Source organism: Ursus arctos, unplaced genomic scaffold (assembly GCF_023065955.2).
Source record: "Ursus arctos isolate Adak ecotype North America unplaced genomic scaffold, UrsArc2.0 scaffold_18, whole genome shotgun sequence".
Taxonomy (NCBI): domain Eukaryota; kingdom Metazoa; phylum Chordata; class Mammalia; order Carnivora; family Ursidae; genus Ursus; species Ursus arctos.
This window is the reverse complement of record NW_026622852.1, coordinates 26,604,242-26,627,588: the sequence shown is the minus strand read 5'-3', so window position 1 is coordinate 26,627,588 and position 23,347 is coordinate 26,604,242. Positions and strand designations below refer to the sequence as shown.

General features: G+C 39.7%; 1 protein-coding gene across 5 annotated transcripts in view; it reads left to right on the top strand.

Moving 5' to 3' along the window:
- The window catches only part of RNF38 (ring finger protein 38), a 129,203-nt gene that overhangs the window by 4,260 nt on the left and 101,596 nt on the right, over window positions 1-23,347 (top strand). The window lies entirely within an intron of this gene.

The window sequence follows — 23,347 nt, the reverse complement described above, 5'->3', positions numbered from 1 at the left end:
AAAAATGTGTTTCGTGTGGAACTCAGGGAGGGGACACCCTTTTCTAATTCTCACAGAGGTACCTCATGAACTAGCATGGCCTTGGAACTTTGGAAGGCTCCATGGCAGCTTTGTTGGTCCATGTGTAACTAACTGTGCCATCCATAGTTATGGACTCTGTGAAGAGGGCAGGTCAGTTTTGGGCCTTGACTTAGGAGAATTTTCTACATGTGAACTTTTCAATGGAAGGAACCTCCCCCTGGCTGGCTGGCTGGCTGGCTGGCTGGCTGCCTGGCTGGCTTGCTTGCTTTCTTTGTTTCTTTCTTTATATTTTATTTATTTATTTGACAGAGAGACAGCCCGGGAGAGAGGGAACACAAGCAGTACCCTTGGCTTTTCATCACCATGCTCAGTTGAACCAAGATTTCAGCTTAAAATTGTAAAATTTGTTATGGAGCTGGAGAAATATGCACAATTTTGAAAATACCATTATTTACGAAAAGACAAAATGAGAGAAATATTAAAAAGACAAAAGCGTCTGGTAATTGAAGAAGAGAAAGTAGCTATGTACCACATTGGCTCTTGCATTCTTGCAGTGCTCACTTTGAGGGGAAAATACAATAATTTGTCTCCCTACTCCTCTACACTAGCGTTCCTGAATTTCTTAAGACCTGAGGCTTTTTAGCCAATTTTGAAAATATTTACCCATTTGTATTTTTCATTAAGTGGTTGTTTACGCTTCCTGCTGTTTTATTTTTTCTTGAAGAGAGAGGAGGGGGTAGTGCTGAACCAAGGACAAGACTGGACTTCCTGCTGCTTTTGCAAATAATGGCAGTGTGTTTTTTAGAACAGTTGTCATGGAAGAGTGCTGTTCTGCTGGCTCAAGGGAGAGGTACATTTGAAGTGGTTTCTGTTGTCTTTTTTATTATTATTTTTAAACATGATCGAGGGTGACGGTTGCAGAGTTCCATTGTGCTTTTGCTGCTGTCTTGAAGGAGTAAAAAAATGTTTTTAAAACGAAAAATGTTTAACAAAAATAGTCTTTTGCCCACACGAGGAAAATAAACAGTTCTCACCTATGGGCCTTACCCAAAGCCGTTTGTTTTCTTTCCAGTTCTGTTTAAATGAATATTGGTGCTATGTTTAGGGACTGCTTTAAACAGTTAACAGGAGTGATGTTGGGCAGGTGGAGGAGGAGAATGATGGGATTATACTGGAGTTTTTCAGTAGTTCCCTGCAGTCTTGATACGCAGAGCTATCACTGTATTGTCTGCTTTTGTGATAAAGTATGTGTAGAAATAAGGGAGAGATTGTGAGTTTTGATAAATACAGTAATTTGACCCTGTTGAAAGAAAAAGCAGAGGCAAGAAGTGGTAAGAGGAAGAAATACATGCATGGAAAAGAGAATAGCAAGCAATTAAATAGTAGGACATTTCATAGCGCTTTTGGGATGTTCTTTGAGTTGAGAGTTACCTGACTGTATCCGTTCTACTTCAGCACCTTGATTTCGGTGTCTGAAGATGGTGCTTACTGATCTGCAGTTGAAACCTGTTCTATTGTCATGGAGCTGGAAAGTGAGCAGTTTTGAAGGCTAGGCTGAGGTGGGAGGCTAGGCTAAAAGTAAAAACAAGTATCCATTTTGTAATTGCTTTTGTAAATAGGAGTGGAGACTCTTGGCGCGCCTGCGTGGCACAGCGGTTAGGCGTCTGCCTTCGGCTCAGGGCGTGATCCCGGCGTTGTGGGATCGAGCCCCACATCAGGCTCCTCCGCTATGAGCCTGCTTCTTCCTCTCCCACTCCCCCTGCTTGTGTTCCCTCTCTCGCTGGCTGTCTCTCTGTCAAATAAATAAATAAAATCTTAAAAAAAAAAAAAGTGGAGACTCTCATAATTAACAAAAGTATTTTTCGTTTGGCATTTAGGCTGTCTTATTTAAAAATGGTTTTACTACATTTGTCTTCCTACATTGATTTTTGTTGCTGCCTGAGTACGTATTTGATCACCTACTGGGTGCCGTAATCCCAGCACTAACCCAGTAAATGGGGGTGGGGGCCTTCCTTGTCGGAGACTTCATTACCTGAGGTGCTGAGAACTGCCCAGAAGACTGCGCTTTGGCCTGTGCTTCCTTCTTCTCCCTGGTCTTTTGGCCTTGGTGGTGGTCTACGCATCTGTCAGGTGATCTCCCCACGTGTGAAGGTGCAGAGGCTTTACGGAACCTTTTGACTGGGCACCCTTAAGTAAAACCCCTTGAACAGTATTGAGCCAGACTTGAGGGCCATCATAGCGGCTCCAGCTCCTCTTTCTTCTCTGCTGCCTGTGTTGCCACCACCCACCCTTTGCTGTGGAGCCTGGAAGGCGCCCCCCTCATCCCCAATCATACAAAGAGGCTTTGTGCTCTGAGGATGTTCTAAAGGCGGGATCACTGTAATTATAATTCCCCAAGCACAACCAAGTAATGGGGGCAGGCAGGGTAAAGATGGTATCCAAGTTCTTGTTGGTAGGGAGAAGTCAGGCGGGGATTAAAAATCATCTGGAGACAGTACCAACATGGATAATGGAGCGTTGTTGGTAATGCTGGTGGAAATGTGTTTAATTGAATACATTTCAGATTTTTAAATTCTAATACTTGCAAGATACTTGAAACTTTAAAAAGATTAAGACAGCCTGACCTTTTTTTTTTTAGGTTTTTTTTTTGTTTTAGTCTAAAATTGTAACTGGAAATTACTTTAGAAGAAGGTATGTAGAAATCTCAGTCTGCTTTGCTTTATGTTTATGTTGCCAGAATGATTGATTGCCCAAGAAAGCCAAATACATATCTTACTTACTATCCAGGGGGTGCTCTTACTAATCCAGCTTTTTTTGTTTATTTCTAAAAGTAAGCCATGACTGACATTTTTGGGAAGCTAATTTTCTCCTACCACTACAAGAAGAAAATCAGCGTGGGGTTATGTACTTAATATAAGACTTTTATATCAACCATCCTATGTCATGATGTGCTTCCAAGCTCTATTGGTAATCTCTTAGTGAAAACTTCTTTCTTACTATGTTAACTATTAGTATATTACTCTGATTAATGTCTTAAACAGACTCTTTTTTTTTTTTTTTTTTTTTAGAAGTCTGCTGAACAGTTGACTACAGAGGTTATCTTTAGACTTTAGCATAGTGGACTCAAGTTGTCTTTTATGCAAGGTGAGGGGAAAAGATCCTTTTTGTTGTCATGATTAGCATGGACGTTTGTGGTGAGTGAAGCAGCCAGGGAGAGTGTGTGTTCTGTATGGAAACCTATAGATATTGTAAGCTGGTCCTTCATCTAATTACTTATTGGAGTCACGTCAAGAGTTGGACCTTTATTTTTACTGTCTAGCGTGATTTTTGTCCTGTTGGAGGAAATCTCCTTTTTTTTAATTGACGGAAGTGTGCAATGTGATGATTTGATATATGAATACATTTTGAAGTGATTACCACAGTCAGGTTTATTAATACATCCATCACCTCATGTAGTTAACCTTTTTTTTTTTTTTTTTTGTGAGAATGTTTCAGATCTCTTAGTAAATTTCAAGAATATAATACAGTATTATTAACTATAGTCATACCATGTTGTACATTAGATTCTCAGAACTTGTAATTGAAGGCTTGTGCCTTTGATAGACATCTCCCCGTTTTCCCTACTTCCCAAACCCTGGTAACCACCATTCTGCTCTCTGTTTCTATGAGTTTGACTTTTTAAGTTAAAAACAATAAAAAAAATTTTTTTTTCTTAGATTCTGCATGTAAGTAAGATAATACTGTATTTGTCTTTCTCTGGCTTATTTCATTGAACATTATGTCCTCCAGGTTCATCCATGTTGTTGCAAATGGCAGGATTTCCTTCTTTCTAATGCTGAATAATATTTTATTGTACGTATATACCAAATGTTCCATCATCCATTCATTTGTTGGACACTTAGGTCCCTGTCTTAGCTGTCGTGAATAATGCTGCAAGGAACGTGGGGGTGCAGATAGCTTGAAGAAATCTACCTTAAATTAATCTTTACATAAGACTGCTGGGTAGTCTGTTACAAAGATATTGCCCATATAATCCTTATAAACCAATTTGACAGCTAAATTTTATGAGATTTGAAAATACACAAGGATGCATTTTATCTGCTATCAATGAAAAGTAAGGTTGAGCTCTCCCTTTCCACTCCCAGTGTTTAAGGCAAGTATACTGCCCAGCAGAGACTTTATTTTAGCTAAATTATACACTGTTATTTGGCTACTTCATACGCTTCGTTTATAATATGTATTTCCTTTGGGCAGTAACCTCTGACTGCTTACTTCACTGCTTTCTGGTGGCCACTAAAAGTAATAATAAAACATTTATTGAATGCCAGCTGTGTACCAGGCACAGTGAGGATTTCAGATACAATTCAGATGGACAACAGTTCAGTGATAGATTCTGACAGTATGTTAGCAGAACAAGTGCTTTTTTGGGTATGCTAACCCTTAATAAAAGGGGAGAGAACATCAAAATAGCATTAATAGTAGTGATATATAACCGTGATAAGTAATGTTGCTAGAGCACAGATCTAACCAGACCAAACATTTACGTGGTTGCCTCTTAAGTAAAAGAAATATTTTTTCATCTGGCATTCAAGACCAACATATTATTTCAATCTCTACTATTTTTCCTCATGAATATTATTCTCCAGGGAAATAGGATACCCTGTTGTCTATATGTGTATCACTTTTTGACCTGTTTCTTTGATTCTTCATCTTGGAATGCCTTCATTTTTTTCCAAATCCTACTTATTTTTTAATATCTAGGTGGTAGTCGTCATTTATTGTGTGCAAAGCTCTGTTCTAAGTGCTTTACCTGGATTAATTAATTTAATTTGTGCTACGGTCCTTTAAGGTTGATGCTATTATTATCCTTATTGTGCAGATGAAGAAACTGGAACACAGAGAGGTTAAATAACTTGCTAGAGATGATGCAGCTATTAAGAGTGTTATCTGGGATATGAACTCAAGCTGTCTAGTTTCAGAGTCTGTATTTTTAGCCATCATGCTTTACTGCATCTATTTTTTTTTTTTAAGCAAACTTAGCAGTTAGTTTTGGTAACAAGAGGTTGAATGTAAGCTAAGGTGATCACTGCTTTAGCCACTGAAAGGAATTTGCAATCTTTAGTTTTACCTTTGTTCCTGAGAAATACACTCTCTTTTTCTTAAGTTTTGAATTATTGCATTAGGATTATTTAATTTTTTTAAAAAAGTCATTCATTACTTTTTTATATAAGGTGTAGGAGTACCTGCTTTGGGATGGGTGGGTTCATATTAGGCATATTTAAATTGCTTCTTGGAAAGTCTCCCATGTTCTGTGATCCTGAACATTAGGGTCTTAACTGAGTGCTTGTTTGAGCACATAAGCGGATAAAAAAATCTCTCAAGGAAAATTTTGGCCCTACTCAGATGAACTTCTGAATCCCACCTTTTTGTGGATATGGCTACTTTCCCCCCAAATATCATCGGAAGAATGGATGTTAGACTTCTTTTTAGCCTTTTTTTTTTTTTCTTTTTAGGCTTCTTAATTTCCATAATAAATTGATTTGTCACAAACTAAAGCATAAACTTATCTGTTCAGTAGCATAGAATATGAACATTTCAGGTATTAATTGGAGATGCTAATGTGTTGGGTTGATGCTGTCTGAGACAGTAGATTATTTGAAGAAGATAATGTGGCATTGTGGTTACCAAATGAACTACTTCAGACTTGGTTGGAATGCTTGTTAAAAATTCTCTGTCTTTAGGTGGCCTAGAGTTGGAATCTGAGATTGAGTAAATTTTGTTATAAGCAGCTATAGATAATGTTTCTAATATTATTTTCATTTATACTGTAGGCTTAATAGGCGTTGGTGGGCCATCAATTTAGAAAATGTGCTGTGGGAAAATGAGATTCTAAGGTCAAAACCAGGTACAGTACTTAACAGACTTTTGGAACATGGCCTGTTTTTGAGCGGAGCACTGCCAGTAGTCTTTTTCTCCTACTTCACTTTTGGATACCTAGAAAGAAAGAAGGAATTCTTTGCTTTTCAAATTACTAAGCGATATGGAATTAAATTCATCAGAGGAAGATACTCTTTCTATTCAGACAGGATAAAGACTGGTTAATCCAGGTAATTGAGGAATTTCCACTCATTTACCTGTTTGGGTTTCTTTAAGACCCTTAGCTTCAGAACAAATCAAGAGTTATGTTTGGGGGCTCTAATGGAAGACATTATTGTTGACTGTGTTTGCTCTATGTCAAAAATGAGTCATGAACTCGTGTGATCTAATTATCCAGTGTTTCTTTTTTTAAAATTGTGCATGTATTGTTGAAAACAAATTATTTCTATTCTATGATATTTTTGAGCTTTAAATAAAAGCTACCGTTGTGTGCTACAAAACCAAAAAACAAAACCAAAAAACCAACAAAGGCAGCAAGTCAAAAGATCTGCCTTCCTAAAACGAGTTTGCTTGCATCTCATGACGTTATTAATTTCTATGTTAAGGTCAAAACAAAAGTCAGAATTTGACTGTAGAATGTTAGAGTCTGTACATACTTTGAATCTAACTTTTGGTAGAACAAAATCTTCTAAAACATGAACTCTGTTTCAGCTGACCTAAGTGATTTTAATTTAACATTAACAGTTTTGTGGGGTGGAGATAGAAATCAAACCAGTTTTGCTATACCAAAATCTTTCTCTAGTACATTGGAGATGTAAATATGTTTCCTTTTTAAGTACAGTTGTTTGATAGAATAGTTGTACTATTTTTCCTGGTGCTATGTAGTTAAAACCCCAGGGCCTAAATTTATTTTAAGGTTTGATTAAAACTTTGTTTCTATGGAAGAAAAGTCACCAAATTGAAAAGGGGCTTCCAAGGGACGCCTGGGTGGCTCAGTCAGCTAAGCGTCTGCCTTTGGTCAGGTCATGGTCCCGGGGTCCTGGGATCCAGTGCTGCCTTGGGCTCCTTGCTCAGCTTGGATCCTGCTTCTTCCTTTCCCTCTGCTGCTCCCCCTGCTTGTGCTCACTCTCTGGCTGTCTTTCTCAAATAAATAAATGAAATCTTAAAAAGAAAAAAAAGAAAAGGGGCTTTTGAAATTTTGATTCCAAGATTGCTTTTAAGGAGGGAGAGGCAAGTCAAACTGGATATGGGCCCCACAGAATTGCCTGTGCTACTTCCTGGGTCAGGGGAGCTCAGAGAGGGGGCTGTGTTGCAGTAGGGCAGGGCGTAAACCTGGTAGGAGCTAGAAGTGAAACTGGAAGTGTCTTTAAAAAAAAAAAAGGCAGATCGTTGTATTAGACTGAGTCAGGCTGGATTGAGCAGTGAGACTGTGATTCTCAAGCACAAATGTGTATGTAGTACCCCTGGCAGATTTCCTGATTAAGTCAACATGTTTGCAGTTGACTCGGGACAGACCTTAGTCTCACTGGAGGAAAACGAGAGAAAGAGCAAAGGGAGAGGCTGAGGCAGGGGCCTTAAAGTGCAGGTTCTGTAAGAAAAAAAAAATTTTTTTTAAGATTTTATTTATTTATTTGACAGAGAAAGAGACAGAGAAGGAACACAAGCAGGGGAAGTGGGAGAGGGAGAAGCAGGCCGCCTGCCGAGCAGGGAGCCCAATGAGGGGCTTGGTCCCAGGACCCTGAGATCATGGCCTGAGCCGAAGGCATATGCTTAATGACTGAGCCACCCAGGCGCCCCATGAAAGGAAATTTCTTTAAAAAAAAAAAAAAGGAAGGAAGAAAGGGAAAAGGAGAAAAGGGACGAGAGAAAGAAAAAAGAAAGATTTCTGTGCCTTTGAGAGCGAGAGAGAGCAGGAAGTTAAAGGTGAAATTCTGGGAATACTTTCCCCTCCCCACAAGCTGTATGGAAGTGGAGGCTGTGGCACGGAAGTGGATGATAAGTAGACTTAGAGATGTTGATAAAGGTAGCCTTCATAGAACAGAAAAGATGGATCACTGGAGTTTGTTTTTAAAACGATAGACGTCACTACAATGTTAGCAGTACAAAGGTTAGCCAGTCTTACGTAATTTTATTATGCCTAGGGTTAAAATTGAAATTCACTTACTTTAAAAGAAAAATGAGAACTTACAATTGACTTAAAATTGACACTTCAGAGCCTTGCATTTCCAGGGTGGTTTAATGGTAGTTACGTGCTGTCTGTCACACACAAAAGTTGACTATGCTAACATGCTCTGCCTAACTGGGCATGCACAGCTCATGTTTGTCCCACCGGAGTGATAGGTCAGATGCAAAGAGATGAGAAACCATTGCTCTTTCTGCTGGCCTCCCCCCTTCCCATCCCCAGAACCATTCATAGATGCTCTGTGTGTGGATGGTGTGTGTAATATGGATTGGAATTAGGTTGATGGCTCTGAGGTAGGCCAGCACCTCTTACGCTCTATGCATCACCTGGGAATCTTGTTAAAATGCAAATAGTTAGCAAGGGCACAGATGATAGTGGAGCAGCCAGGAGGTGGAGGAGTGGCTCTCAAACTTGAGCCTGGATGATAGGCATCTGAAGGGCTGGTTGAAAGGAAGACTACTTGGCCCCACCTTCCTGAGCTTTTGATTCACCTCATTAGGGTGGGGCCTGATATTTTGCATTTTATTTTATTTTTTTATTATTTATTTATTTTTAAAAAAGATTTATTTATTTATTTATTTGACAGAGATAAGAGACAGCCAGTGAGAGAGGGAACACAAGCAGGGGGAGTGGGAGAGGAAGAAGCAGGCTCATAGGGAGGAGCCTGATGTGGGACTCGATCCCACAACGCCGGGATCACGCCCTGAGCCGAAGGCAGACGCTCAACTGCTGTGCCACCCAGGCGCCCCGTGATATTTTGCATTTTAAACAAATTCCTAGGTGATGCTAATGCAGCCGCGGGGAGTATAGTTTGAGATCCCCTGAGGTAGAATATAAATAATATTGAGGAGAATCAAACCATCTGTCTTGGCTTCTTGAGCATTATTTTGTAACTGAAAATGGTGAGGAAGTTTGCTGAAAGTAATAATTAATACTGTTCATGGTGAAATAGGTGATGAGAATGAAAGAGGGCGCTTGTGATCACCGCCACCCGGTGTTCTAGGAAGTGTCGAACCACTATATTGTACACCTGAAACAAATATTACACTGTATGTTAACTAACTGGAATGTAAATAAAACTTAAAAAAAAAAACACTGTCTGTGTTAGGCAATTAACACCTTATTAAACAAATCTGTGTTTTATTGTGGTGAATATATATCTCTGTCTAGAAAACATCCACAGTAGACCCCACCAAATGGATGGTTATAAAGATGATTACTTCTGGGGAAGGATCCAGCATTATGGAGGGTGGGATTTAGCTTTCTTTGTAAGGTTTAATTTTTACTAAAGAGATTGTCCTTCTATTTATGTAATTAATTTTATAAAAAGGGTTAAGAAAACTGGGCCGGATAGCCTCCCATTTACTTCTCCAGATCTGTCCTCCACCCTGTTCCACCTGGCTCTCTGCCCCAGGGAAAGAGCTCCCCCCAGATCCTCTGGCTTCTTACTGGGTTCAGCCTTAGGAGATTTGAAGGGAAGGAGAATGAAGTCAGAGTATTTATCCCTTCTGCTGTTGTGGTAGCCTGCATTTTATTACCTGGATTCTGAGAATCTCTGTCTCCTGTCTTTTTGGGGGGCCAAAGCATTAATTGTTCTGCTATTGCTAGTCCTGGTTCCTGTTCTACCCCCTTTGATTTCTGTAGGCCTCACCTAATTTAGTAATTATTCCTTTTATAAATAGACCCTTTCAGATTATTCTAATTCGAGTTTGTCATCTCTTCACTGTTGGAAGCCTGATGGACCCTCCAGTCCTATTCCTGTCTTTACTATATTTTCCCATTTACACCCCACCCCGATCCTCTCTACTGTAATCCCAAGGGTAATGACAGTACTATTTTGGTAGGTGTAACCTTCCAGACATTCTCTATATATAGTGTGGCTCTAAAATAAATACACATATTTAACATACAAGGAATCATTGTATTTCCTATTGAATAAATTCTTTTTACATCATACTAGATCGTGACCGTCTTTTTTTTTTTTTTTTTTTTTTAGATTTATTTATTTAAGAGAGAGTGCAAGGGGCGGGACAGAGGGAGAGGGAGAAGCAGACTCCCTGCTGAGCAGGGAGCCCGACAGAGGCGACAGAGGCGGGGCTGGATCCTAGGACCCTGGGATCATGACCTGAGCAGAAGGCCGTTGCTTAACCAACTGAGCCACCCAGGCAACCCCTTAACATGCTAGTTTTAATAATGTACTGAATTTCCATTAATACTTGATCTGTTTCTGCATTCTGTTCTATTGATCTGTCTCTATTCTGGCACCAATATTACACATTTTATTGTAGTTTTATACAGCTAACTTTTTGGTCGGGCAAATCCTCATAGTTATTTTTATTTTGGAGAAGACTTTTGGCTTTCATCACATACTTTTTTCGCCTTCCATATACAGTTTTTAAAAGTGCTTGTCAGGGGGGCGCCTGGGTGGCACAGCGGTTAAGCGTCTGCCTTCGGCTCAGGGCGTGATCCCGGCGTTATGGGATCGAGCCCCACATCAGGCTCCTCCGCTATGAGCCTGCTTCTTCCTCTCCCACTCCCTCTGCTTGTGTTCCCTCTCTCACTGGCTGTCTCTATCTCTGTTAAATAAATAAATAAAATCTTAAAAAAAAAAAAAGTGCTTGTCAGGATTCCCTCAGATCCCATTGATACCCTGATTGGAAACGTCTTTGTGAGTTTTGTAGTTTAATTCGCATTTGTCAATGTATTTCACATTTTTTTTAACTTAAAAAAATTTTTTTAAAAAAGATTTTATTTATTTATTTAACAGAGAGAGACAGACAGCCAGCGAGAGAGGGAACACAAGCAGGGGGAGTGGGAGAGGAAGAAGCAGGCTCCCGGCAGAGCAGGGAGCCCAATGTGGGGCTCCATCCCAGGACTCCGGGATCACGCCCTGAGCCAAAAGGCAGATGATTTATGACTGAGCCACCCAGGCCCCTGTATTTCACATTCTTTTTGCTTTTGACAGTGGGGTGTTTTCATCATACTTCTTGAGTTTTGCTGATGTTAGGGAAAGCTGTTGATTTTTGTATATTTATTTAAAAACCTTCCTATTTCCTAAGCTCTTGTAGTTGTTTTAGTAATTTTTCACAGTTTTTTCTTGGGTGTTCCAGTTGGACAGCTTTATTATTGGTAGAGATTACTAATTTAGACTCCCTTTCAGTATTTTCCTCTTTTTTTTCTTCTTGTTTCGTTGGCTAGGCTCTAACATTGGGAAAAATGCCGTCTACTTGACTTTAATGAGGCTGCCTCAGGTGTGCTTCACTCTTCATTGTCGGGCTGATGGTGGATCTGAACCCTAAAAAGTCAAAGGAGTATTTTTATTTATTTATTTATTGTTTTTCTCAGAAAGGATAAATTTGTCAGATGCTTTTCAACTCAGTTATCTACCCTTGGAGGTTGTTTCTTTCAGCCGATTTATGTGCTGAATCCTATTAATCAGTTTTTAGTATGGAATTATCTCTAAATTTCTGGAGTAAATCTTACAGTACTAGATTGATTTGTTAGTATTTAGGGCTTTGGTATATATTCAGAAGGGGGAAGGCCTATAATTTTCCTTCCTTGTGCCATCCCATCAGGATTTTGGTAGCATGGAAAAATGGTGTTTTTGTTGGAGGAGCAGTGACCGTTTCTATTTTGTTTTTTAGTTTATTGTACTCAGTTTTCTTATTTTTTTTGTGTGTGGGGGGCAAGTATTCAATTTTGGTGAATTAGATTTTTTTTGTAGAAAATTCTTTTTCCAGCTTTAAAAAAATTATGAGTTCATTAGGTTCTTTTACTTTTTAGAGTTTCCTCTGTAAATAAGATTTTGTCAGCTTTCTTAATAAGTTGCACTCTTTTTTATTAAAATAAAATCTGTCTTTGTCTATTTACTCATCTGTAAAATGGGTATAATGAAAATGAGCTAATGTATGTGCCTTACCACATAGTAAGCAATCAAATGATGGTTGTTATTTTTTATTATTTAAATTTTTACTTATTTATTTTTAGAGAGGGAGGGGGAGGGGTAGAGGGGGACAGAATCTTTAGCAGGCTCCACGCCCAGCACAGAGCCCACTCTGGGCTAGATCTCACAACCCTGAAATCATGACCCAACCCCAAACCAAGAGCCGGGCACTTAACCAACTAAGCCACCCAGGCGCCCCTGATGGTTATTTTTAAAAAATGATTGTCTTCTATTATTTTTGAATTTCTTGAATTTACTATGTCTGTATTTTTGTATCCTGATTCAGGAATTTCTTTTTAAGATTTTATTTACTTATTTGAGAGAGAGAGAGCGCGCGCAAGTGTGCACGAATGGGGGGGAGGGCAGAGGGAGAGGGAGAAGGAGAATCAGACTCCCTGGTGAGCAGGGAGCCAGCTGTGGCCAGGAGCCGCATGTGGTTTTTTTTTTTTTTTTAAAGATTTTATTTATTTATTTGACAGAGATAGAGACAGCCAGCGAGAGAGGGAACACAAGCAGGGGGAGTGGGAGAGGAAGAAGCAGGCTCATAGCGGAGGAGCCTGATGTGGGGCTCGATCCCATAACGCCGGGATCACGCCCTGAGCCAAAGGCAGATGCTTAACCGCTGTGCCACCCAGGCGCCCCGCATGTGGGTTTTGATCCCAGGCCCCTGAGATCATGACCTGAGCCAAAGGCAGATGCTTAACCGACTTGAGCCACCCAGGCCCCCCTGATTGAGGACTTTCTATTCTCATCTTTATTAAAATCTTTCTGTATGGCCTTAGAAGTTTTTAAAATATGTATATATTTATTGTCTTCTGATTACAAAAACGCACATGGCAAGAAAATTAAACATTACAGAAATATGTGTCAGAAAATAAAAAGGTTTTATTTGAATTCTTGAGAGATCAGTAAGAACAAGTTGGTGTATATATACTTAAGAGTTTTTGTTTTTTTATGCACATACATGTTATAAAAGAAGGGCCGTACTATATATATTATTTTGTAGCTTGCTTTTTTCAGCTTTATATCTTGGATCTCTCTCCAAGTTAGAATTTACAGATCTGGTTTTTCTTTTTTGAAGACTTTATTTAACAAACAATAGACATATAGCAACATTCACATCTTCTGAGTTTGCAACTCAGTGAATCATCAGTGTGAACACACTTGTGTAACCAGTAGTCAGGTGAAGAAATAAAATATGACAAATATTCCAGAAGCTTCCCACTGTGCCTTCCTATCTCAGTCTTTTAAAAAATTTAACAGCTTTATTAAGATATAACTCACATATACAATTCACTCATGAAGTATAAAATTCAATGCGTTTGGTTTGGTATATTCACAACTGTGCAACTATCACTACTGTCTAATTCTGGAATCTTTTCATCACCCCAGAAAGAAATGCTATACCCATTGGCAGTCACTCTCCGTTTCCTCCTACCCCAGTGGTAGGCAACAACTAATGTAATTTCTGTCTCTATAGATTTTTCCTTTCTGGACCTTTTATGTAAGTGGAGTCATACAACTAAAGTCTTTTATGACTGGCTTCTTTCTCTTAGCATAATGTTTTCAGGGTCATCCATGTTATAATGTATATCAGTGTTTCATTCCTTTATATGGCCAAATAATCATTGTCTGAGTATACTACATTTTATTTATCCATTAATCAGTTAATGGACGTTTAGGTTGCACCACTTTTGGACTATTGTGAATAATGCTGCTATGAACATTTGTGTACTAGATTTTGTGTGGACATATGTTTACATTTCTCTTAGATACACACACACACACACACACACACACACCCAGGAGTGGAATTACTGGGTCTGGTAACTCTGTGTTTCACCTTTTGAGGAACTGCCAAACTTTTCTAAGTTGGTTGCACCATTTCATTTTTCATTTCCACCAGCAATGTATGAGAGTCCTAAATTCTTCACATTCTCATCAACAGTTACTATTTTCTGTCTTTTTGATTATAGCCATTCTACTGGGGGTGCATTGGTAGTTGTTTGTGGTTTTGGTTTGCATTTCCCTAATGGTTAACAATACTGAGCATTTTTTCATGTGTTACTGGTCCGTGTAGATTTTTAAAAGGTCTTTAAATTTTCCCTAATTGTCTGAGGCAAAGCTAAATAGTATATTTTATGTCTTTATAATTTTTAGAAAAGCATCTAAAATTTCAGTACATCTATGCTTCTCTACTCTCTTTACTTTTTTTTCTGTAGATATAATCTGGCATTTATGTTATTTTTATATATTACATATTTTGAAAGTGATTTTTTAAAGTGTTTTATGCAATTATATAGTGAGATTTACAACAGTTACTTAGATTTATCTGTATTTTATTTTATTTTTTATTTTTTTTTTAAAGATTTTATTTATTTATTCGACAGAGATAGAGACAGCCAGCGAGAGAGGGAACACAAGCAGGGGGAGTGGGAGAGGAAGAAGCAGGCTCATAGCAGAGGAGCCTGATGTGGGGCTCGATCCCATAACGCCGGAATCACGCCCTGAGCCGAAGGCAGACGCTTAACCGCTGTGCCACCCAGGCGCCCCAGATTTATCTGTATTTTAACTTGTTTGCGGTTGTTTTCCATTCTTAGCTATACAGTAAATGTAAATCACTTCATTTGTCGTGTGAATTCTACAGTTCCCAGAATCTGTGTTTCCGCCATTTTTTCTATAGTACGAGTAGAGATCTGTTTGATTGATAAAGCTGATGAGACATTTCAGAGGTATGATTAAGGTTTGCATTTCATTGACAGAATCCAGAGTTTTTTTCCTCTTAACTGATCAGGAGTTTCAAGGTAGTATTTTTCAGTTAGTTAGCCCTTCTGGGAAGAACAGCCTGAGGTTGGGAGTTTGTAGGAAAAATGATGTAGTCTGTTTCTTGGTGATCAGAGAGATGACTAGGGAAGCTAGATGGACAGAGTGGAGTGCATAGTTTTGTTATTTGGAAGGATTACCTGGTCCTGGAGCATCATGCCTGCTGCCTTTGTTCAAATATAATATGTACATATCCTCGTATTTGTGTGATTTATGAGTACCACTACTTTCTCTATGACCCCTTTCAATTATTACAAATAACTTTTGTACAGTGTACTTTGCTTTACCCAAAAGGTTAACAGTTCATATTGAAATCTGAATGGAAATACTTCTCGAGGAATCTACAGGAGTTGGGCCACAGGATTATTGTGAATTTTCCAAGGCCTAGGAGCTAGTATTCAGTTTCATGGCCCAGAAACTGGGCTTTTCCTGCATGTCTACAGGTGATCAGATTCACACTGCCTCTGTAACAGAAGACTTGTATCCAAACTAAGAGTACCAGTTCATAATGTGAAATGGCCTTTCGGATGACTTAAGTACAACAAATACATACGAGTGTCTGCTTTGTACCAGGCCTGCTTACTACTGGGTATGCAGTAGTGAACATAAACAGGTAAAACCGCTGAACTTACGGAGGTTATATTCTGGTGATGTGAGATAGACTATAACTAATAAACATATAACATGTCATAAAGATGGTGAGTACTAAGAAGATAAATACAGTAGGGTAAGGAAAGATAAGCAAAGTGTAAAAGGAGTGGGTGCTGTTTAAATCTGAGACCTCTTTGGTGTGGTGATACCAGCTGAGATCCAGAGGAAGTGAGGAGTCAGACTACTCAAGTGCCGAAACCCTGAGGCAGGAGTGTGCTTGCTCTATTCTGGGAGCAGGAGGGAATTCTAACTGGCTAGAGAGGAGGAGCAGAGTGGCAGGAACTAGGATGGTGACCTTCACCATTATAAAGACTTTTGTTCTGAGATGAGATTACTGAGCAGAGGAGTGATGATGTGATGTAACTTCCCTTTTAGCACTATCACTCTGGCTGCAGAGCTGAGAATGGGCTGTAGGGGAAGGGAAGGGTTGGAGTAGGAAAAGTGGTTAGGAGGCAGTTCTAGTAGAACAGGAGTTAAAGTGATTAACTTGCTTCTTGGTTATAGCCGGGACGTGTGCGCTAAGTCAGAAACAGGCCGCTTGGTGTACAGTCCATCACCTGTAAGCCCTGGTCAACTTGACCCTTTCTTCTACTTCCTTAAACTTTGGTTGCCAAAATCATCCGTGATGGTGAGTTGCAAACCAGTGGACACTCAGGCCACATCTCACCTTACATCTGACCAGAATCCTCCATAAAATTGATTTTTTTTTCTTAAAAATTTTGTTTGAGAGAGAGCAAGAGAGAAAAGGGGGAGGGTGGGCAGAGGGAGAAACAAACTCCCCACTGAGCAGGGAGCTAGACCTGGGACTGGATCCCAGGATCCCAGGATCCCAGGATCCCAGGATCATGACCTGAGCTGAAGGCAGGTGCTTAACTGACTGAGCCACCCAGACATCCATGTAGAATTAATCGATTCTTTCTTGAATCCCTGTGTCTTGGCTTCTGCAACTTTGCACTGTTGATTTTCCTGTCATCTTTATTTGTATTTTTTTTGTTAGCTCCTTCTCCCCAGTAACTATAGGAGTGAATTGCTCATGGCTTGGCCTTGTACCCTTGTTTTTTTCTGTGTTCTCTTTCTTGATATTATTTGTTCCCAAGGATTTAAATATCATTCATTTGCTGAGAATTCCCAAACTTACATTTTATAGGGAGCTCATATTTTATATGTCAATAACTAAAATTATTACCCAGCCAAAACTGGGGGGGCCTGCCTTACCACCCCCACAGTTTTTCCTTTTTTTTCCTCCCTATGCTACCCCTTTTTAAAAATTTAAATTCAATTAATTAACATATACTGTATTATTAGTTTCAGAGGTAGAGTTCAGTGATTCATCTCTCTTACATAATTCCCAGTGCTCATTATATCATGTGCCCTCCTTAATGTCCATCACCCAGTTACCCCAGCCCCCCCTCCCCTCCAGCAACCCTCGGTTTATTTCCTATGATTTTTTTTTTAAGATTTTATTTTTATTTATTTGACAGAGAGAGAGAGAACACAAGCAGGGGGAGCGGCAGGCAGAGGGAGAGGGAGAAGTAGGCTCCCCACCGAGCAGGGAGCGCAACGTGGGGCTGCATCCCAAGGCCCTGGATCATGACCTGAGCCGAAGGCAGTTGCTTAACTGACTGAGCCACCCAGGCTCCCCTATGATTTTCTTTTTTAAAGATTTTATTTATTTGAGAGCGAGAGAGCAGGGTGAGAGAGAGCATGAGTTGGGTGAGGCACAAGCAGACTCCCCGCTGAGCAGGGAGCCCAATACAGGGCTTGATCCGAGGACCCTGAGATCATGACCCACACTGAAGGCAGATGGTTAACTGACTGAGCCACCCAGGCGCCCCTTGTTTCCTGTGCTTAAGAGTCTCTTATGGTTGATTTCCCTCTCTGGTTTTGTCTTATTTTATTAATAAATTCCTTAAATTCTTAAATTCCACATGAGTGATAGCATATGATAATTGTCTTTCTCTGACTGATTTCACTTAGCATAATACTCTCTAGTTCTATCCACATCATTGCAGATGGCAAGATTTCATTTTTTGATGGCTGCATGATATTCCATTGTATATATATACCACATCTTCTTTCTGTCAATGGACATCTGGGCTCTTTCCATAGTTTGGATATTGTGGACATTGCTGCTATAAACATTGGGGTGCAGGTGCCCCTTTGGATCACTACATTTGTATCGTTGGGGTAAATACCTAGTAGTGCCATTGCTGGGTCATAGGGTAGCTCTATTTTCAACTTTTTGAGGAACCTCCATACTGTTTTCCAGAGTGGCTGCACCAGCTTGGATTCCTACCAATAGCATAAGAGAGTTCCCCTTTTTGTGCATCCTCGCCAACATCTGTCATTTCCTGACTTGTTAATTTTAGCCATTCTGACTGGTGTGAGGTGGGTACCTCATTGTGGTTTTGATTTGTATTTCCCTGATGCCTAGTGGTGTGGAACATGTTTTCATGTGTCTGTTGGGTGCCTTCCTTGGAGAACTGTCTGTTTGTCTTCTGCCCATTGCTTGATTGGATTATTTGTTCTTTGGGTGTTGAGCTTGGTAAGTTCTTTAGAGATTTTGGATACTAGCCCTTTATCTGATACGTCATTTGCAAATATCTTTTCCCATTCTGTCAGTTGTCAAAGTTTTGTCAACTGTTTGACTGTTTCTGTTGCTGTGCAAAAGCTTTGTATCTTGACGAAGTCCAAGTAGTTCATTTTTGCCCTTTCCTCCCTTGTCTTTGGCGATGTGTCTAGGAAGAAGTTACTGCAGCCAGGGTTGAAGAGGTTGCTGCGTGTGTTCTCTTCTAGGATTTTGATGGATTCCTGTCTCACATTTAGGTCTTTCATCCATTTTGAGTCTATTTTTGTGTATGGTGTAGGGAAACGGTCCAGTTTCATTCTTCTACATGTGGCTGTCCAGTTTTCCCAACACCATTTGTTGAAGAGACTGTCGTCTTTTCCATGGGCTCTTCTTTCCTGCTTTGTCGAAGATGAGTTGATCATAGAGGTGAGGGTCCATTTCTGAGTTCTCTGTTCTGTTTCATTGATGTGTGTGTCTGCTTTTGTGCCAGTACCGTACTGTCTTGATGATTACAGCTTTGTAACAGCTTGGAGTCCATAATTGTGGTGCCACCAGCGTTGGTTTTATTTTTCAACAATCTCTTGGCTATTTGGTGTCTTTTCTGGTTCCAAACAAATTTTATGATTATTAATTCCAGCTCTGTGAAAACGGTTGATGGTATTTTGATAGGGATTGCATTGAATGTATAGATTGCTCTAGGTAGCATAGACATTTTAACAATATTTGTTTTTCCAATCCATGAGCATTCAATGTTTTTCCATTTCTTTGTGTCTTCCTCAATTTCTTTCATGCGTGTTCTATAGTTTTCTGAGTAGAGATTCTTTCCCTCTTTGGTTAGGTTTATTCCTAGGTATCTTATGGTTTTTGGGGCAATTGTAAATGGGATTGACTCCTTAATTTCTCTTTCTTCTGTCTCATTGTTAGTGTATAGAAATGCAACTGATTTCCGCGCCTTGATTTGATATCCTGCCACTTTAATGAATTCTTGCATGAGTTCTAGCAATTTTCAGCCCCACAGTTTTTTCCATCGATAATGGCACCATCAGTTGCTTAAACTGGGAACTTAGGAGTTCTTTTTGGCCCTTTGTTTTACTCTCATGCCCTTCCCCCACATCCTTCACCAAGTCCTTTTCAGCTTATCTCCAAAATGTATCCTGTATCCTTTCCTTTCTTTACGTCGAAACCATCTTGTCTCTCTTCCAGAACTACTGCCTAGAGTGTTTTAGTTGGTCCTCAGACTTCTCTGGTTTCCCTCCCATTTTCTCGGCACAGCAGGGCTTTTAAAACAGTGGGTCATATAGCTGCTTAAAACCATTCATTGGCCCTCTGCTGCACTTGAACTTAGCCAGTATTTCCTTTGTTTCACAAGCTGTTTTCTCTACGAAGACTACTCTCTGCCCTTTGCTCAGCTCCTACTCATCTGTTAGCTCTCAGCTTTCCTCTGAGGTTTTCCTTGACCACCTTTTCTTTTTTTTTTCTTTAATAATGATTTTTATTTTATTATGTTAGTCACCATACAGTACATCCCCGATTTCCGATGTAAGGCTCGATGATTCATTAGTTGTGTATAACACCCAGTGCACCATGCAATACGTGCCCTCCTTACTACCCATCACCGGCCTATCCCATCCCCCCCCCCCCCCAGGCCCTCAGTTTGTTTCTCATAGTCCATAGTCTCTCATGTTTCATTCCCCCTTCTGATTACCCCCCCCCTTTCTTTATCCCTTTCTTCCCCTACTGATCATCCTAGTTCTTATGTTCCATAGATGAGAGAAATCATATGGTAGTTGTCTTTCTCTGCTTGACTTATTTCACTTAGCATTATCTCCTCCAGTGCCGTCCATGTTGCAGCAAATGTTGAGAATTCGTTCTTTCTGATAGCTGAGTAATATTCCATTGTATATATGGACCACAACTTCTTAATCCAGTCATCTGTTGAAGGGCATCTCGGCTCCTTCCACGATTTAGCTATTGTGGACATTGCTGCTATGAACATTGGGGAGCATATGGCCCTTCTCTTTACTACGTCTGTATCTTTGGGGTAAACACCCAGTAGTGCAATGGCTGGATCATAAGGTAGCTCCATTTTTAACTTTTTAAGGGACCTCCACACTGTTTTCCAGAGTGGCTGTACCAACTTGCATTCCCACCAACAATGTAGGAGGGATCCCCTTTCTCCACATCCTCTCCAACAATTGTTGTCTCTTGCCTTGTCTATTTTTGCCATTCTAACTGGCGTAAGGTGGTATCTCAGTGTGGTTTTGATTTGAATTTCCTTGATGGCTAATGATTTTGAACATTTTTTCATGTGTCTGTTAGCCATTTGTATGTCTTCATTGGAAAAGTGTCTGTTCATATCTTCTGCCCATTTTTTGATTTGTTTATTTGTTTCTCGTGTATTGAGTTTGAGAAGTTCTTTGTAGATCTTGGATACCAGCCCTTTATCTGTAGTGTCATTTGCAAATATATTCTCCCATTCCGTGGGCTGCCTCTTAGTTTTTCTGAGTGTTTCCTTGGCTGTTGACCACCTTTTCTAAAAGAAGGTTGCACCCTGTTTTCTTTCCTTTGAAGCTCTTGGCACAATTTGTAATTACTTATTCATGGGCTTACATATGCGGCCCAGACACTTGTTCCCTCTAGGTCTGGCAAGGTAGTTGAGGCTGTCCTTTAGCAGAAGAGTTTGGTCTTGATTGTAACTGATCCCAAAGAAAGTGGATTCAGAAGAGACTGCACATAATTTTGTACTTTGTCTTGGGTCAGTTCCCAGAAGCCCATTCTCTTTTGATGTTCCTTCTTCCTTGCTTTTCTTTATCCCTTTCCTTTCTATTCTTATAACCTTCCTTTTGCCCGAGACAGGGAAAGTCTTTGACAGCTTGTGTTGAAGCCTAAGTCGATTTGTTCCTGGCTCTATCCCATAAGGTGGTTTTTTTGGATCATAATATTCTTCACAACTGAACATATATGGGACAGACCAGACCTTTCTTATGTGGTCATCTCTCCTAATAAACTTTGTTCTTTTTTTTTTTTTTAAGATTATATTTATTTATTTGCCAGAGAGAGGAAGTCACAAGCAGGGGTAGCAACAGACAGAGGGAGAAGCAGGCTCCTCACTGAGCAGGGAGCTGGATGCAGGACTTGATCCCAGGACCCTGGGATCATGACCTGAGCTGAAGGCAGATGCTTAACTGACTGAGCCACCCAGGCGTCCCTCTCTTAATAAACTTTGATATGTCGTCCTAATGTATCTCTTTGTGACCAGGAGTTTGGTATTGGGAAAAATGGAGGGAATGAAGGGGCGTGGGGTTCCCCTGTCCTGTTCAGGTTTTCTTCCCTACTAGATTGCAAGCAGCCTGAGGAGATAGATCTGTTTCCGATGTTCGTCATCATGAGATACCCACTGCTTCTGTAGTCCTGACCCTTAGTAGCTGCTCAGTGCACATGCACAGAATGGAAGTGGAACAAAAGCAAATTCTCATCTCGGGAGATCTCACCTAAGTGCTGGGAGGGGGGAATTGATGAAAAATCTCTTCCTCTCAGCAGTAGATGCCTCTAGTATCCAGAATATTTGTATGCTCCCCCTTGCTCCCTGCGCCTGCCTCTCCTCTGGGTAGAGCTAGATGTGACCAGAGTGTGGTCTCAGAACCTGTTTTTTATTGCTGATTGCCACCTTCAGGTGGCCCTTTGTTTCTCTGTATGTACACATGCCACTGATGACGCTGGTTGCTTCTCCGTCTGGTAAGTGTTCCTGGGCCTAGTAAAAAGCCTGTTTCCTACCACTGTGTTCTGATTTGTTTCACTTTCCTAATCAGCCCTGTTCTTGTGGTGGGGGGGGGTGTTTTGGGGCAAGCACACTTGGACATACACACACTTTGTTGCTACTGCATTTATTCCAGAATGTACGTGTATATAATAGTTTGATTAAATCAGTGTAGATAAAAGTTCTTTTTGTTCTTGCCTCTGAATTTCCTGTTTGCTGGCTTAAATTTTGGATTCGTTTTAGTTTCTTTTTTATTATGGTCACTTATGCTAGAGACGTAAACCCATCAGTTTTGCAAACTCAGAACAGTCTATTTGTGTAATACTCTCCACTACCTTCCTTGCTAGACGTCCGTGTGGGGAGTTCTGAGGAAGGTGTGTGGATAATTAACTCTGTATGCTTATATCAAACAATTACACTGTGCCTATAAATGGGGGGTTTGGAATTTCTAGTATATTTATTGGTCATTACTGTTTTTAATCCTCAGCATTGCCTTCTAGGCAGTTGATAATCATCTTAAGAAACCACAAGAAAAATATTTTTTAATTACATTTGTCGTCTCTAATTGTAGGCACTGATTTTGGCCTTGAGTATAGTTTTTAGATTTTAGAGACATGGTTTTGATGAAAGGATTTAAGCCTCTGCCTTTTAAGTTAAAAAAAAAAAAAATTTTTTTTTTTTTTGCATTCAGGTAAAAAAATTTCCCCTAAAGCTTTAGATAGCAATATCCTAAAAATACATAGATATAAAACAGCATTTGTGCTGATGTTACCAATTACTATGGGATAATCTTGAGTTCAAAGATTTCCTGACTAATCCTTCTTTCATTTTCTTTTGGAAGAACACTGCAATTAGTTAAAAACTTATTCTTAGCTTTGTACATGGTGATAGAAGATAAATATGAAGATAAAAAATTTTTTAAATCCACAAACTTTTAAAGTGAACAACTAATAGTATTTAGTGCTGGTGGAAGGAAAGAAGTATTTCTATGTAAGCAGCATACAATGTTTAGAGTTAATATTTTAATGTGGTCTGTATGTGATAGAGTATGGAGTAAGTTCTCTTTCTCTCTTGCTCTCTCTCATGTATCCGGGTGTTAAATATAAAGGAATTCTTCAGTCACAGAAAACACTAACGGCATTTGTAATCAAAGCTTACGAAGCCATAATAATGGATTTATTCTCAAAATATTAAATACTCAACAAAATGAGGGCAATACTCTAGTCCTGATTTGACAGGTTTTCTTTTTGGACAAATAAAACAAGTTAATACTTTAACATAGATTAGTAAATTTAAACTAAGAATAATTTCAGGAATAAATACCTGTCAGACAGAATGGCTAGTATGAAAAAGAGAAGAAGTAACAAGTGTTGGTAAGGATGTGGAATAAAGGGAACCCTTATGCACTGTTGGGGGGAATGTAGATTGGTGCAGCCACTGTGGAAGACCATATGAATGATCCTCAAAAAATTAAAAATAGAATTACCGTATGGTCCTGCAATTACACTGCTGGGTATTACCCAA